The 14,353-nt window shown below is 42.1% G+C and overlaps 1 pseudogene; it reads right to left on the bottom strand.

Annotated features, from left to right (window-relative positions):
* Positions 1-12,959: 12,959 nt before the first annotated feature.
* Positions 12,960-13,036, bottom strand: LOC134218645 (U4 spliceosomal RNA; annotated as a pseudogene).
* Positions 13,037-14,353: the final 1,317 nt, after the last annotated feature.

Genomic DNA, 14,353 nt, shown 5'->3' with positions numbered 1-14,353 from the left:
GAATAGGCTGCAGTCAATTCGACCTCTTCGACGGATTCTCCGTACACGGTCATGGTTACGTCATCGGCGAATCCCACTAACTTGACTCCTGGCGGAAGCTTCAACCGCAGCACGCCATCGTACATCACGTTCCACAGCAATGGACCCAAAATTGATCCCTGTGGGACACCTGCCGTGATGGGGGCGGTAGCCAAGCCTTCGTCTGTCTCGTAGATCAATAATCGATTCTGAAAGTAGCTTCCCAGAATCTTATACAGCCCTACCGGTACTCCCAGCCGAAGCAACGAGTTCGCGATCTCCATCCAGCACGCACTGTTGAATGCATTCCGCACGTCGAGTGTTATTACTGCGCAGTAACGTATACCGCGCCGCTTGCATTCGATGGCGACCTTTGCAGTGTCAACCACCGATTTAATGGCACCTAGAGTAGACCTTCCTCTCCGAAAGCCGAATTGCTCGCTCGATAATCCTCCTACCTCCTCGACGTACGGCGACAGTCTGTTCAGGATCAACTTCTCCAGTAGCTTCCCTACCGTGTCTATAAGACAGATTGGTCTGTACGCTGAGGGGTCTCCTGGTGGCTTGCCAGGTTTCGGTAACAGGACCAAACGCTGTCTCTTCCATATATCCGGGAATGTCCTCTCGTCCAGACACTTCTGCATGGCCAACCTAAACATGTTCGGGTTAGTCGTTATGGCTGCCTTCAATGCCATATTCGGGATCCCGTCCGGACCAGGTGCTTTACTCGGGTCGAGGGACTTTGCCACCGTCAATATCTCTTCTACCGTCACCCTCTCCACCGCTTCATCATTTGCTACCCTCGCTGCTGGCGGCCAGTGGGTTGGACCGTGGTGCGGGAATAGTGCCTCGATTATAGTCTTCAGCCTCGTTGGACATCGCTCGGGAGGAGCCAGTGCTCCTCTTGTTTTGGCCATCACCACCCGATAGGCGTCTCCCCATGGGTTCGAGTTGGCGCTCTGGCACAGTCTGTCGAAGCAGGCTTTCTTGCTTTCTTTGATGGCCTTGTTTAGAGCCAGTCTCGCTGCTTTGAATTGCTCGATGCGTTCATCCTCACTTCCGCCGAGCGTGTCCTTTGCGTTTTTCTTCTAGCCCTGAGACAGGCTGCTCGAAGGGCTGCAATTTCATCGCTCCACCAGTATACCTGTGGCCTGCAGTTCCGTGGTCGCACCTTCCTCGGCATGGTCGCGTCACAAGCTCGAGACAGGACCGCAACCAGTTCGTCGCCGCTTAAACTTCCCGTGTGTTCTTCCAGACCCATAGCTTCACTGAAGGTCCCACCGTCGAAGTGGGCGACCTTCCACGACCGGGTTGTGGGAGTAGCTCTCCGGCTTTCTCTTCTTGCCTCGCTGCCTATCCTGTACCGGATAGCTAGATGGTCACTGTGGGTGTAACCGTCGTCGACCATCCACTGCATATCACCGACCAAACTTGGACTGCAGAACGTTACGTCTATTATCGATTCCACTCCGTTTCGCTGGAAGGTACTTTTGGAGCCTTCGTTGCACAGCACGACATCCAGCTTGGCGAAAGCCTCTAGCAGCGTTTGCCCTCTCCGGTTAGTAAAGCGACTTCCCCACTCTATCGCCCACGCATTGAAGTCTCCTGCAATTACTACTGGCTTGCTACCCACTAGGTCTGATGTTAGCCGATCGACCATCTCGGTGAATTGTTCTATCGGCCACCTTGGTGGGGCGTAGCAGCTGCAGTAGTACACTCCATTTATTTTCGCTATAACAGTACCCTCCGCTCTTGTGTTCAGCACTTCCTGGATCGGGTATCTTCCCGTCGTACAAATCGCCGCTGATTTGGATCTATCCGCTACCCAGTTCCCATTATCCACGGGGATGCGGTACGGGTCCGACAAGATAGCGACGTCCGTTCTCGCTTCTACTACCGACTGCCACAGCAACTGCTGGGCGGCCGCACAATGGTTGAGGTTGAGCTGCGTTACTTGCACGGCTTCCTCGTATAACCACTCAACGGGCACGCAGGTCCACCAATAGCGTGGTTATGTTCCTGCTTCCTGCTCGCGCATAGCGTACACGATGGTGCTTTCTCGCACGTGTGCGCCTTATGGCCCTCTTCGCCGCATCGCCTACATAGGTTACTCCTATCCGGCCCTTTGCACGCCCACGATTTGTGTCCCGGTTCGAGGCAGCGGAAGCACTTGTCGACTACCGGTGGTTGGTAGAGGCTGACTGGACATACTGACCAGCCAACTTTCAGCTTACCAACTTTGATCACCTTGTTAGCGTCGATGGCCGGTAACTTCACCGTGGCAATCTGCGTCCCCTGCGGTCCTCTTCGCAGACGGATGGACGCATTTGCTACCACCACTCCACCTTGGTCCTTGATGGCCGAGGCGATCTCTTCCGCTGTCGTGACCTCGTCCAGCTGCTTACATTGGAGAGTCACTTCGTCGTGTAGAGCCCTCACTTCTACGCTCTCGCCTAGGACTTCCTGGGCTGGCGCTCCATATGAGGTACCGTTCGCCTGTGAGCCCTTCCTTAAGACAAGGATCATCTCGCCCGCTCTCGTCCGCCTTATGCTACAAACCTCTTTACCAAGGTCCGCCAGTTTCTCGGCGCTGCGCATCGCCTTGAGCACGTCGGCGTAGCGCTCTTTCTCTGTTTTAATGAGAAGTGCTTCACCCTTCTGTCTGGCTCTCGCCGGGCGCGTGATTGCCGCTTTCACCTTCGGTTTATTTACTACCGTTTGCCAGGGACCGTCCGACCGCAGGTTGTCTTGGTCGGGTTGGCTTCCCTCCTCCGGTGGCCGACTGGCTCGTTTCGTCCTCGCTTTCTTCTTACGCCGTTCTCCCATGTTTGCAACTTCCGTGGGCCCGCTCTTCTGATTTGCGCTCTCCCGACGCCTTTTGCGTTCTGTTTAAAGCGCTTAATGCCAGGCGAGTCCCTGGCTCGCTTATCTGTTCTCCTCTCTACCGCTCTGTCTCTGAGGGCAAAATCTAACGCCTCCTGTGCCATGGTTGTGGTACTATGGAAGGAGAAGGGAGCAGTCTGTGCACTCTTCTCCGCTTTACCACAGCCTTCCAGCCTGGCCGCAAGCACTTCCTGTTCTTGCTTGGCAGCAAGAACCAAATTGCGAAGCTTAAGCAATTTCAGCTTCAGCTCCCTCGACATATTGCCTCATCCATTGGTGAAGTCGATAATGTCATCGAGTTGCACCATGACGACGGTCAAGCTCGGCAGGATGCCACTCGACCCTATCTCCACTGCATTGTGCTGCTGCTTATCGACTATTGGCGTGTCGTTATCGCTCTCCACGACGACTACTTCGCTACTCTTGTCCTTCGTCTCCATTTCTCTCGCACCCGATGCGTTGGGTGGAGATCTCTCCAAACCTCTCCTTGCGAAGGGGTTCACTTCCGATGCTTGTTTGTTTAATTTAGCTTTATTCATGTTTGTTGGGTCCCCCTTAGGGCTGCCCTCGAACCCAACTGGAATAGTCGCCTTCTTGATCCCATGGTTATCTTTGCAGATGCAGTGAGGCCATGCGGGGGTTGACACCTCGGTGTTCAGAGCCGGATCGGCGTAAGCCAGGAAGGAATCAACTGGTCCTACTCCCATCTGGTTGGTTAAGCCAGACGGCTGGATTGGGACGGCGTGCCCCAAGGCCTGCCACGGTTTTACGGGACGGAAGGCAGCTGTGGCATTAGCCCACCCGCCATTTCAAGACGGTGTCACCCGGCTTTACTCAAGGAGTGGAATGACACAACTGTCAGCCCTAGATTCGTTGTATATCTCGATTTCCGCTCGTGTCCGTTGACGTTGCCGTTGTCGATGCTCCTGGGCTGGGCTAGTGTGCTTTGAGCGGCGCACGGTCGCTTTGATAGGACCTGCTTACGGATACATGCAGCTTTTTGTAGAGGTTTAACAGAGCCCACTGTCAAACCCCACCACATCCTAGGCAGGCCCCCTAACTCGCAGTGGGAGGGGTCGTAAAGCCCTTAGACATAGTCCCTGCTGCCCGTAGGCAGTACTGCCTGTTAGATCTGATTCGTAGATGTAGGAACATAACATTCTGCCCAATATTTGAAGTTTAACGTATTATTAGTTCAAATGGATTTTTGAATGTCCACGGGAAAACGTTTTATTGAAACCAGAATGGATTTATTGAAATCTAAGAAATCACAAAAATCCTCGACCCTGCATGAAATATGTACCGCAAGGGATTCTGGACTCCACAAACGATTTTTTCACGTTCATGCATTCCCTGATAGTGGTTCGCTACGATGCATAGCAATATCTGAAAGTTTCTGTTTCTTCAAAAGTTCGAATGAACAAAATTTAAAGTAATTTTAGAAATATATTTCTCTAGTCGTAGGACAGTGAAGTTAAATAATTAGTGTTTGATGGATCATGCACTTATAGAACGCGTTGCTTCTGTCGAAAAAAGCGGGATTTTGAACAAGCCCAAGTAACAATTATAGTTTTATATTGTTCTTGACATTTATCGTAAGACCCCACGCAATACAGCGGAACGGCGACGGAAACGGCAGATTTGACAGTTAGCCCATATGTTTTCTGTCAAATTTCCCGTTTCAGTCGCCGTTCCACTGAATTGCGTTTGGGGCTTTACTCTTCAAGTATGCTACAAAACCATAACAATTCTACCGATGTTACTAGAGCTGGAGTGTATGGAATACACCGTATGAGGTTTTAACGCGGGGGAAACGTTCCGTGGAAATCAAAACCGTTTAAATATTGCGGATCTTTTTAAAATATTCCACCTTGCGGATTTCGCAAAGTTCTTCCACAGCTGTCAAGCTTGAAATCTTCGAAACACTGAAGTAAAATCTTGATACATGATGTTGTCATCGTAGAATGCCATGTCAAATCTCAAATTTCATCCCAAAAATCTCTCAAAAACTGAATTAAAATTAGTTTTCTCACGGTTTATTCTCAAACCTTTTTGGAAACCACGTTGTAAATCTTAAAAAAAAAAGTGTAAAAACGCGTTTGTTATCGATGTTTAAATGCGCATCGAGAGCATGATTGAGGGAAATGCGTCGTAAAATGAGTTATTTAGTCGCTTTCTAAGGCGACGTCCTATATATTATCATCCTTCTTATAGCAAAGATTGTTGAATTAATTTTACTGCTTATTCTATATTAACTATCTTTTTGATTAAAAGATCAACTACGATATGTACAATCATGCTAATCAAAAAAGCAATATTTGTTCTGAAATTGATGAAAATTTTACAAATCATGTGTGGGTCCGAACGGAAGGTTCGGAATTCCAATTTTTTTTAAATATGCATCGATTCATCAACACCAGAACTGTTGCACAAATCGGTATTTCTCCTATTTGACCGGGATTCTGCAAAATCACATCAAGCGCCATCAAAAATTTACTCATTGTTCAGCCCAAGCTTTCGTTTAGTAGATTTAATTGATCACAAATCGTATCAGATCACTCTTAATTCCATAACTAAGGATATCCCACAACAAATGTATGTATTGATGTGGAATGACTTCCGTCTTCCTTGAACAAAATATCACAAGTCAGCAACTGCTTGGTGCGGTTTGGTAGAACTCCGACCATTTGTCCTACCCACGACTTGCAACGTGGATGCGCCTCTGATCATGCCCAATTGTTTGTGCTACTCAGGGAATCTGTCAAGTTCACATCATTATGATGTTTAAGCACCATCAATTAATCAAATTCATTACTACATATGTTACGTAGGACAACAAAAAAACAACTGTGATTGTATTGCCCCGGGCTATGAAAATAGAAAATTCGTTCATTTTTTCCACATATTCCAACGAAAAAAATTTAAATAGTTTTTTCTAATTCCAGAAAATAAGCTGAATATCAACGTACTTCACGCTATCTAAATTTCTCGTCTCGAGTCTCGAAATCCTACTTTTTATTAATTCAATGACACAGAATTGGGAGATTTCAATATTTTGACTACCCAAATAGGAAATAAAATTATCAGAGTTAAATTATAGCTAATCAAAATCTCTTTATTCCATAAATTTACGCGCACAAATTTTGCATATTGAAAGTCCTTGAACCGATACAATGAGATTAAGGAATCGTTACTTCATTTAATTATTAAAATATTTATGTTTTTCCCCTTGAAAACGACACAGTCCCCGTGGCGATACGTCATGTCAATAATAAACTCGTTGGAAAAATTGTAAAACTGAATAGCCGTTCAATAAATATAATTAAAACATACAGTTGTTCCTTAATCAATCAGGAATTGTTACTGTTTTGCACTATTTTGAATAATAATAACAATATAACATTCCAAATCATAGTATTGAGCGACATTATGCGAAAATATGTTTTTCGTGTCAAGTCCACTACCACAAAAGTAGGGACACGGCAGGTATTTCCGTCCATCGTCATAGGGGCTAAAACCAACGAAAGCAACGTACATTTGCTAGAACTCCACTATAGCAGGACGTTTCTCCTGAGCTTACGATTTGGTACGTATGAGTTTTACAAAAAAGCGTCTCTTTTATTGGTTTTCGAGACTATGACGAACAGACGAAAATACCTACCGTCTCCCTATCTGTTAGAATAAACTAAAAGTCAGCTACGGCAATAAAACCCGTAGAATGTGCTTAGGGGTCGTACACTAATTACGTTAGCATTTATGGGGAGAGTCTTCCATTTTCTTACGCTCTATGTAAATAAAAAAATATGTGTATGGAAAAAGCTTACATGGGGAGGGTGCTGAAAAAAAAAATGCTTACGTAATTAGTGTACGGCCTCTTACTAGTATGTTATTTGAAGATTCATCGCAACAAGTTTTATTCAAATGTGAAATAGGTGTATTAAAAACAATTTTGATAAAGCTTTTAAAATTCTACATGAAATGAAAATCAAATGTTGCAAATGTACTGCGGCCCGCTTCAGCAGTTCAAAATTGCCATGCAGATTGTAAGCATGCTGGGGACCACTGCCAGCATCAACACGATCGATCGCACACTGATTTAAAAATGTCTGCTTGCAAGGCCGTTTCCTAGACTAGCTGCCATCCCGTGACCAGCAGCAACACGATCGATTCTGCACTCATATTGTGCAAATAGTCAAATAATATCACAGAGTTTAAATTTAAATCTTGGGGGCTGTATGTACATTTCGATGATTCGCCGAATATTGACTGTTGTGTGGAGTACTTTCAATCCTCTGAACTTTTTATTCTTACTTTTAGGTAAGCTTCTAATTGTTGCTTGAACGTAAAACGTTGCATTATGTTTTCCTTTGGGCATTCCTAACTCTTAAACGGTGCTTACTCATGCGCTTTAACCTGGTTTGAGGTCTATGCGGAGGTGAAGAAATTGGCCTTTAATAAGAAAGAGGCGCTAAAAAACTTTACAAGGGCCCTAGGAATCCACGCCACGACTTTGCCGCTTTAACAAAGTCATACTGATGTGATCCATGTCTAATTAAATTTACACTCTAAGCCTGACGTTTAAATATTGAGTCGGATCACTTTTGTAAAACATAGGATAGAAAAGTTAAAGATACTTTTCGTTTTCTATTAGATATTTCTAACAAAACACTGAAGATATTTGTAATTTTACGAAACGAAACGAAATCAAGAAATCAGATTTCGCCATGCTCAAATTCCGCGGAATTTCGTTTCGAACCACCTGAAACGAAATTTTTCGAAATACCGCATATGCTCAATTGGAACTCTTTGAAAATGTCTTGTAGGTTTCTTAGAAATTTCCTTAAAAGGATCCTAGTGATTTTTCTTCGGGAATTCCTTCAGTTCCCAAATTTCTTCCGGAAACTCCTTCAAAAATTTGGCCGGAAATGCTTTCATAAACTCATTCCGACATTACTTCAGGAATTCCCTCCGAAAGTTCTATAGAAAATTTACTTAGGAATTCGATCGGAAACTAGTTCATTCTTTAATAAATTTTCGAATGAATTCCTGCAGGAATATTGTATGATTTTACTAAAGGAATTTCACAAAGAGAACCTGAATGGATTTTAGTAAGAATACACACTTAATTTTTGTTGTTGTTGTGTTGTGTTAGCAAAATGTTAAACTTTTACCAAAATTCGCACAGCCGTGCCCCAGAAAACATGTTTTTTTTGCTGAGATTCCCGTCAAAGTTGCTGAAAATATGCAAATAATTTGCCGAAAATCAGCTAACAAACGTCTTTTTGCCTGAATATCAGTTTTCTTTTGTTTTACTGGCACATAGCGTGCGAATTTGCGTCGAGCTGCAGAAATAAAAACTAAGTGTGTATATGAGTTTATGCAGAAATTCTCATTTTACGAAAGGATTCCGAATGAAATTTCCTAAGAATTCCTGTAGGAATTTCCAAAAAAAGTTCTAGTTTCCTCCAGAAATTACCTCAGGAGCTCCAAATTTTAATCAAATTTTAGAAAAAATATTCAATTTGGTTGGTCATCGCGCCCCAATCTGACTCAGCTAGTATTCATTTTCAGTTATATTGATCATCTATTGAGCCTGGGGCCAGGGATCTCGACTATTTTGAATGTGTTTTTTGATGATCGACAAACGTAGAATATTACAATTTTAATCCACTGAAGTCGATTTTTACACGACTGATTCCTACCCCGTGAATCAAAACTGCTTGAATCCAAAAATCCGCGTTTTAATTGATTTTTTCATCCACGTCGGTTTACGCCGCCGCCGACGATAAAAGTCAATGGTAGAATTAATTTGATATCAAAGGTGAATGAAAAGCGGAGTACGAGGTCGTGATGGACTGTGCGAAGCACGCCAACAGAAAGATGCAGGTAATAGTCTGGAAATCTCAAGATAAGTAACAGATTCTTTAGCTGAAATTTAACTTAAAGAACTTTTTATTTGAACCAAACGTGTGTGCTACACGTGCATTACAAAGTTAATAACAAAATGTGTCGGATGATTTGAATTTATGTGAATAAGTGAATGTGTAATAATTATTTGAATAAGAATGTAAGTAGAAATAGTTTAATAAATAAACTTCCACAGCTTAGACAATAGAATGTTTGGTGCGGTTTCGCGGATTCTCAACCAACATGTCAAAACATCCAACGAATGCTAATCAAGGTGAAATCCTTATCTAAGCAATAATATTCCCCTTTCTTACTAATATTACTCCTCTCCATAACATTATTAGAGATGCAGATGATTCGTCGGTATTTATAACAACAGATAATACAATAATGGCCGTGTGGCATCTGCCAACAGGCATTCAACCACACTGTGCTGCGGAGTGTGGGTTTGATTCCCACCTCAGTTGCAAAACTTTTGGTAAGAAAAAAGTATTCGGCAGAGCCAATGGACGTTGCATGCTGGAACTAGTATGGTGCTTCCTTCAAAGAGCGAAATGCTCACTGGAAGCATTAAACGCGTAGTGTCCTTTAAAAATAATTCCATCCATTGCCTGATGCCTGTAAGAACCTGTGGTTAGCGCCTTTATTGACCCTGTAAAAGTTGAGCTTTCGGAACATTATCATTGAAGATGGTTTGCTTATTCCATGTCTCATCCATTGGTTCCCTGTGTTATGCTTCTTGTTTTGGCAACCACGGAGTAGCAACTATGAATGGTGCAGTGTCCTATTCCCTCTTCGTGGATTATCTCCCACAATCTGTTGACGTCACCAGATCCGTTGGCATCTCCTATCCGCTCGTTCTGCTTCTGGAGTTACTGTTCAGCAACCCTTTCGACTACCTAGCGTTGGGTATTGAAACCAGAGTGTAAAACAATCGAAAATTTTTGGCGACGTCCACATCCTTCACTTGTCAGCTTACTTCCAGACACATTCATAGTCGGCTCTGGACTGTCAATAGTCGGTTGAATATTTATTTTACAATGTTATGGAAACTCATATGTGAATATGTACGTTATGTGGAAGATATTGATTTGGAAAATGTATTGGAGGTAACCACTTTCCCTTCGATGGGACTCGAACCCATGACCCTACAGTACTACTACTGTAGGGTCATGGGTTCGAGTCCCATCGAAGGGAAAGTGGTTACCTCCAATACATTTTTCAAATCAATATCTTCCACATAACGTACATATTCACATATGAGTTTCCATAACATTGTAAATTAACGTCCAAGTCGGGTGGTTTAATCCCCGGAAACAGGCAATTACCTTTGATTGAACTGAATATTTATGTCATTTTACGTTTTGAATAATCATGCGATGTTTGTCAAAATTCGGACTGAAGTTGCTTCATGAAGATGAATATTTTAAGCTCTGATTGAAACGCATCGTAATGCTATTTTCACGAATTCGTGACGCTGGATGGTCGCGGCATGTCAAACGTTGAGTAATGCGTACCATTGGTACTTCGTATACCTGATGGAATAAAATAGACCCCTCGTGGTGCCGTCCGGGGTACGAGCAACCTTCGGGAAGATCGAGTAACCAACCTCGCACAAGGTATTATTGGCCAAAACAAGGAGGGAGTTATTGTTGGCCAAAATTAAGAATCATAGTAATAAAAACATAGATACTCGACCAGAAGAGCATAACAAAAACTTAACACAATTTTAACACATTGTGATATTTAAAACTTATTTTGATAAAATTTTATTCTTAGTAGACATAATCTTTCAAATGACGTAACAAGATTTTATCATAATATGATTTAAAAAATGCCTAACATCGTATTGTACAAAACTAGGCAATAAAAATGGTTGTAGCAAAGTCTCCCAGGCATAGAGATCAATGTGATATGATTTGGAAAGACTGCCCAATTTGCAATGTCCTTAGTTTCATGTTCTTGAAAAATAATCTTGTTCAGACAAAAACGAAAATTTCTGATTGTTGGTCACAATCAGGAAACCTTTAACGACATGTCCAAATTTCCAACTGCTTTTTCTTCCAGCTGCTGCAACTTTCCAATCTTTCCAAACTTTCCATCTGATTCTATTATAAATTGCTAACAAAATATGTCATTTTTGTGATAAAATTGTAACAAAATTTGAAAGCTTTTTGTTTCAAGTAGTGTAATTTTTTATATTAGTTTAGATATTTTAACAACATCCTGCACCAAGTTTCTAATATATTTTTTATAGAAATTTGAGATAACATAATAACATATGCTGATATAATTTCGATATGACCATTGATCGTTTAAACACCTCCTTTCAATTCACTCGAATGAAAACAAAAAGTTGAACACGTTCAACTTTTGGCAAGTCAATTGAATTCAACTGAGTTGTTCAAATCACTTGCCCAGTCAAAACGTAGTATAATGGTCATATGAAGGTTTCAATAGTATATTCAAGTCACAAACAAATGGACTCATGTAGCATACCAGTTAAACACCATAAATCAAAATTGCAGGACTGTCGATGTCTGTATTCAAAACTTTGGCGGGAAAAGTCGCCTGTGTCATAATGAACCTGTTTCCGAGAGTATCAAGGTCTAGCAGTCGACACTGGTCAGCATATGGAGGAAGAGTTTCCGGGATGTTCCATGGGAGTAACCGTTAGACGTAGCGCATGAATCGAACGAGCGCGCAATATAATGCTTTCAGACACAATGGATCACGGAATTCTTCGGCAATTTTAATCATAAGTCCCAACTGTCTATTTGCTCTAGCGATGATGTTTGAATAATGCTGCTTGAATGTAAAACCAGCATCGAGGGTAATCCCAAGATTCTGGAGACTGTGCGCACGAAGGAAAAGTTAATTGATCACAGTGTAACCAAATAAAATTGGACTCTTGCTGCAAAGGTATGTGATGACGCTACCTTTAGGCACACTTATCGTAAGAGAATTAGCGGAGCACCAGATCTCAAAGGCACTAACTAGATTCTGGAGATGCATACAGTCAGTAACAGAGCATACTACGGCGTACATTTTCATATCTTCAGCATAGAACGTACGAAACTGTGGCGGGAGATTAAGGTCAACGTCGTTCAAGAACAAAGTAAATAGCAAAGGTCCTAAGTTGCTGCATTGTGGGACACCGGAACTGTTAGTAAAGTGATGCGATTCAGCTGAAACAATTCGCAATTTTTACATGCTGCAAATAGCGCATTGTTGACAAGCATCTCTCATACTTGTCATACAGACGTGCAAAGAAAAGTGATCCCACGTTAGTTTTCTGCATTTAGTGTAGCCTTTTTGAAGAATCGGGAGCATGTATGAAAATTTCCATTTCTCGGGGAAAATGCCTTGTTTTAGGGATATGTTGGAAATGTTTGCTGATATGGTGATGATCTCAAGAACAAACTTTTTCAATATACTTGGAGGGATTCCATCTGTTCCTGAGGCGTATGAAAATTTAAGTTTCTCAATGACAAGTCGATCTTGATCCGGAGTTATTGTGAAAGCGTCTAAGTTGAATACATCATTGAAAACATTCTGCAAGCCTGTTTTGACCTGATTGTCAGAGGCAGATGCGACCAAGAAAACGCATCTGAATTTGTCAGCTAAGAGATTGTATTTATTCAAACACGAGCCAGCTTGACAATCTCTAAGAAAAAAAATCAGACGGTAGTCCTATTGTGCCCCGGTGAGAACTATGGTCGTATGCTGATAGGGAAGAGGGAGGTTTGCTCCTCTTTGGAAGTGCAAATCTGATCGAGCGCTTGTTTTCCATGCTATGTGCGGCTCAGAACAGCGCCGGTTCACCATGTAGGGGCACTGATCGTCATTCGAGTACCAGCGAAAACTCTAGACGTAAATACTTTAAAAAACTGTATAAAATTTTAGCATAAACAATTTGGGAAGATTTCAATATAACCATTGTATTGAAATTTTACAATTTTGTATTGTTTTAATTCAGCATATATGTATATAAAAAGCTTACATTTCTTGTATTAAAATCTTGCAGGATTGTACATGCCAAGCTTTGATATAATAATTGTGAGGTTTATTTTTGGATGTATGCAGCACGTCATACTAACCTGAAGAAAAGTATCTGAATGGGATCAAGTTAAGGTGTTGCGAGTTACCCCATATGATAGTTTTCAACTAGCAATAATCGCACCTCGGTTGTACCTCATTGGTTACGATATCGCCACTGCGCAAAGCTACCCCATATGATACTAAGCATAAATTTTCACCGCATTTATTAGCGATCAAAGAGTTGTTCCCAAAATAGCTTGAAAGAATAAAGTCATAGGACTATGATTCCTTTAGCAGTGCACTTTTTTTTTTGTCAAAGTCCTTACCAAGAATGAGAACTATCTAGATACTTATATGTGCTTGTACTGAACTATCTAGATACTTATATGGCGCTGAAGAATAATCGAGCAATCAAAAATGTGATTTCAAAGAGCGTGAGCACCTCGAGTACGAATGTGCGGTGGGGAACAATCTTCCTTCTTTCCACTTTAGGCTATAAATTTCCGAATTCCCTTCTCAAGATTTCATTTTTATATAGAAAATTTATAAATTTACGATTATTTGAAAGAGATTGGGTAGGATAGCTGCATTTGCCATCAAACATTTCGCCTTCACTGCTGGAAGAGCAAGCAGAAGTTTTTCCTTTCCGCATCCCTTGCCGTCCACTGCCCCACCAAACAAACACACAATACTAGCGGAAAAATCTTTTGAAGAATCCGAATTGCGGGCGCCGGGGATTGCTGGGAAAACCTTTCTCTCAGTTCCACTTGATGTGCAGTGAAGATGAAGGGAGAGAAAATAATGGTAGATGCACTCGTATATCACTCCTGAGTTGCACCCACCATAAAATTGGCGTTCATCGCCAATCGGTTATAGCATCATCGGTGGGAAAGGACCGGTGCGCTTCTGTGTGTTGTGCAAAGAAAGATTTTTCTTATTGGTTCTTTTGATCGGTGGTATGAAGGAAGCGTGAGTGTGTTTGAAAGGAGAAATTACACGTGGCGGAGTAGAGGCAGGTGGAAAACAGAAATCGTTTTGAAAGCTGCATCAGTGCACCTCATTGCTTATTGGATTTCGATTACATTTGAAGAGTTCCTTGGACCGTAAACTACGCCATTGAGATGCATTCTCGATTGTTTTGTGCTTTATTGAAGCAGAAACTAAGTCACGTAGGAAAAGAGGTTGCATTATTCGTATTCTGGCATATAGTCCACCAAATAATATTGTCCAACATTGAGTTCTCACATTAGAACATGTTTTCTTATTCAGATCTACAGTGAATTTACAACCATGTCCCCCTTCACGCCCTTTTCTTGATTGATAAGGTATTTTTTTCTGCACTTTTCTAGCTTTTTATTAACACATTACAATATGTATTGCTTATTTTTGTTACGAGTGTTCTCTCTTTTTTATTTTACAAAAATCACACACTTCTGTGAAAAAAACACAGAGATCCGGAGTGCGTTGGTGTGGTAGAATCGGCGGAACATGTGATGTTTGCGTG

This window comes from Armigeres subalbatus, chromosome 2, assembly GCF_024139115.2.
Source record: "Armigeres subalbatus isolate Guangzhou_Male chromosome 2, GZ_Asu_2, whole genome shotgun sequence".
NCBI classification, from domain to species: Eukaryota; Metazoa; Arthropoda; class Insecta; order Diptera; family Culicidae; genus Armigeres; species Armigeres subalbatus.
This window is presented reverse-complemented; position numbering and strand designations above follow the sequence as displayed.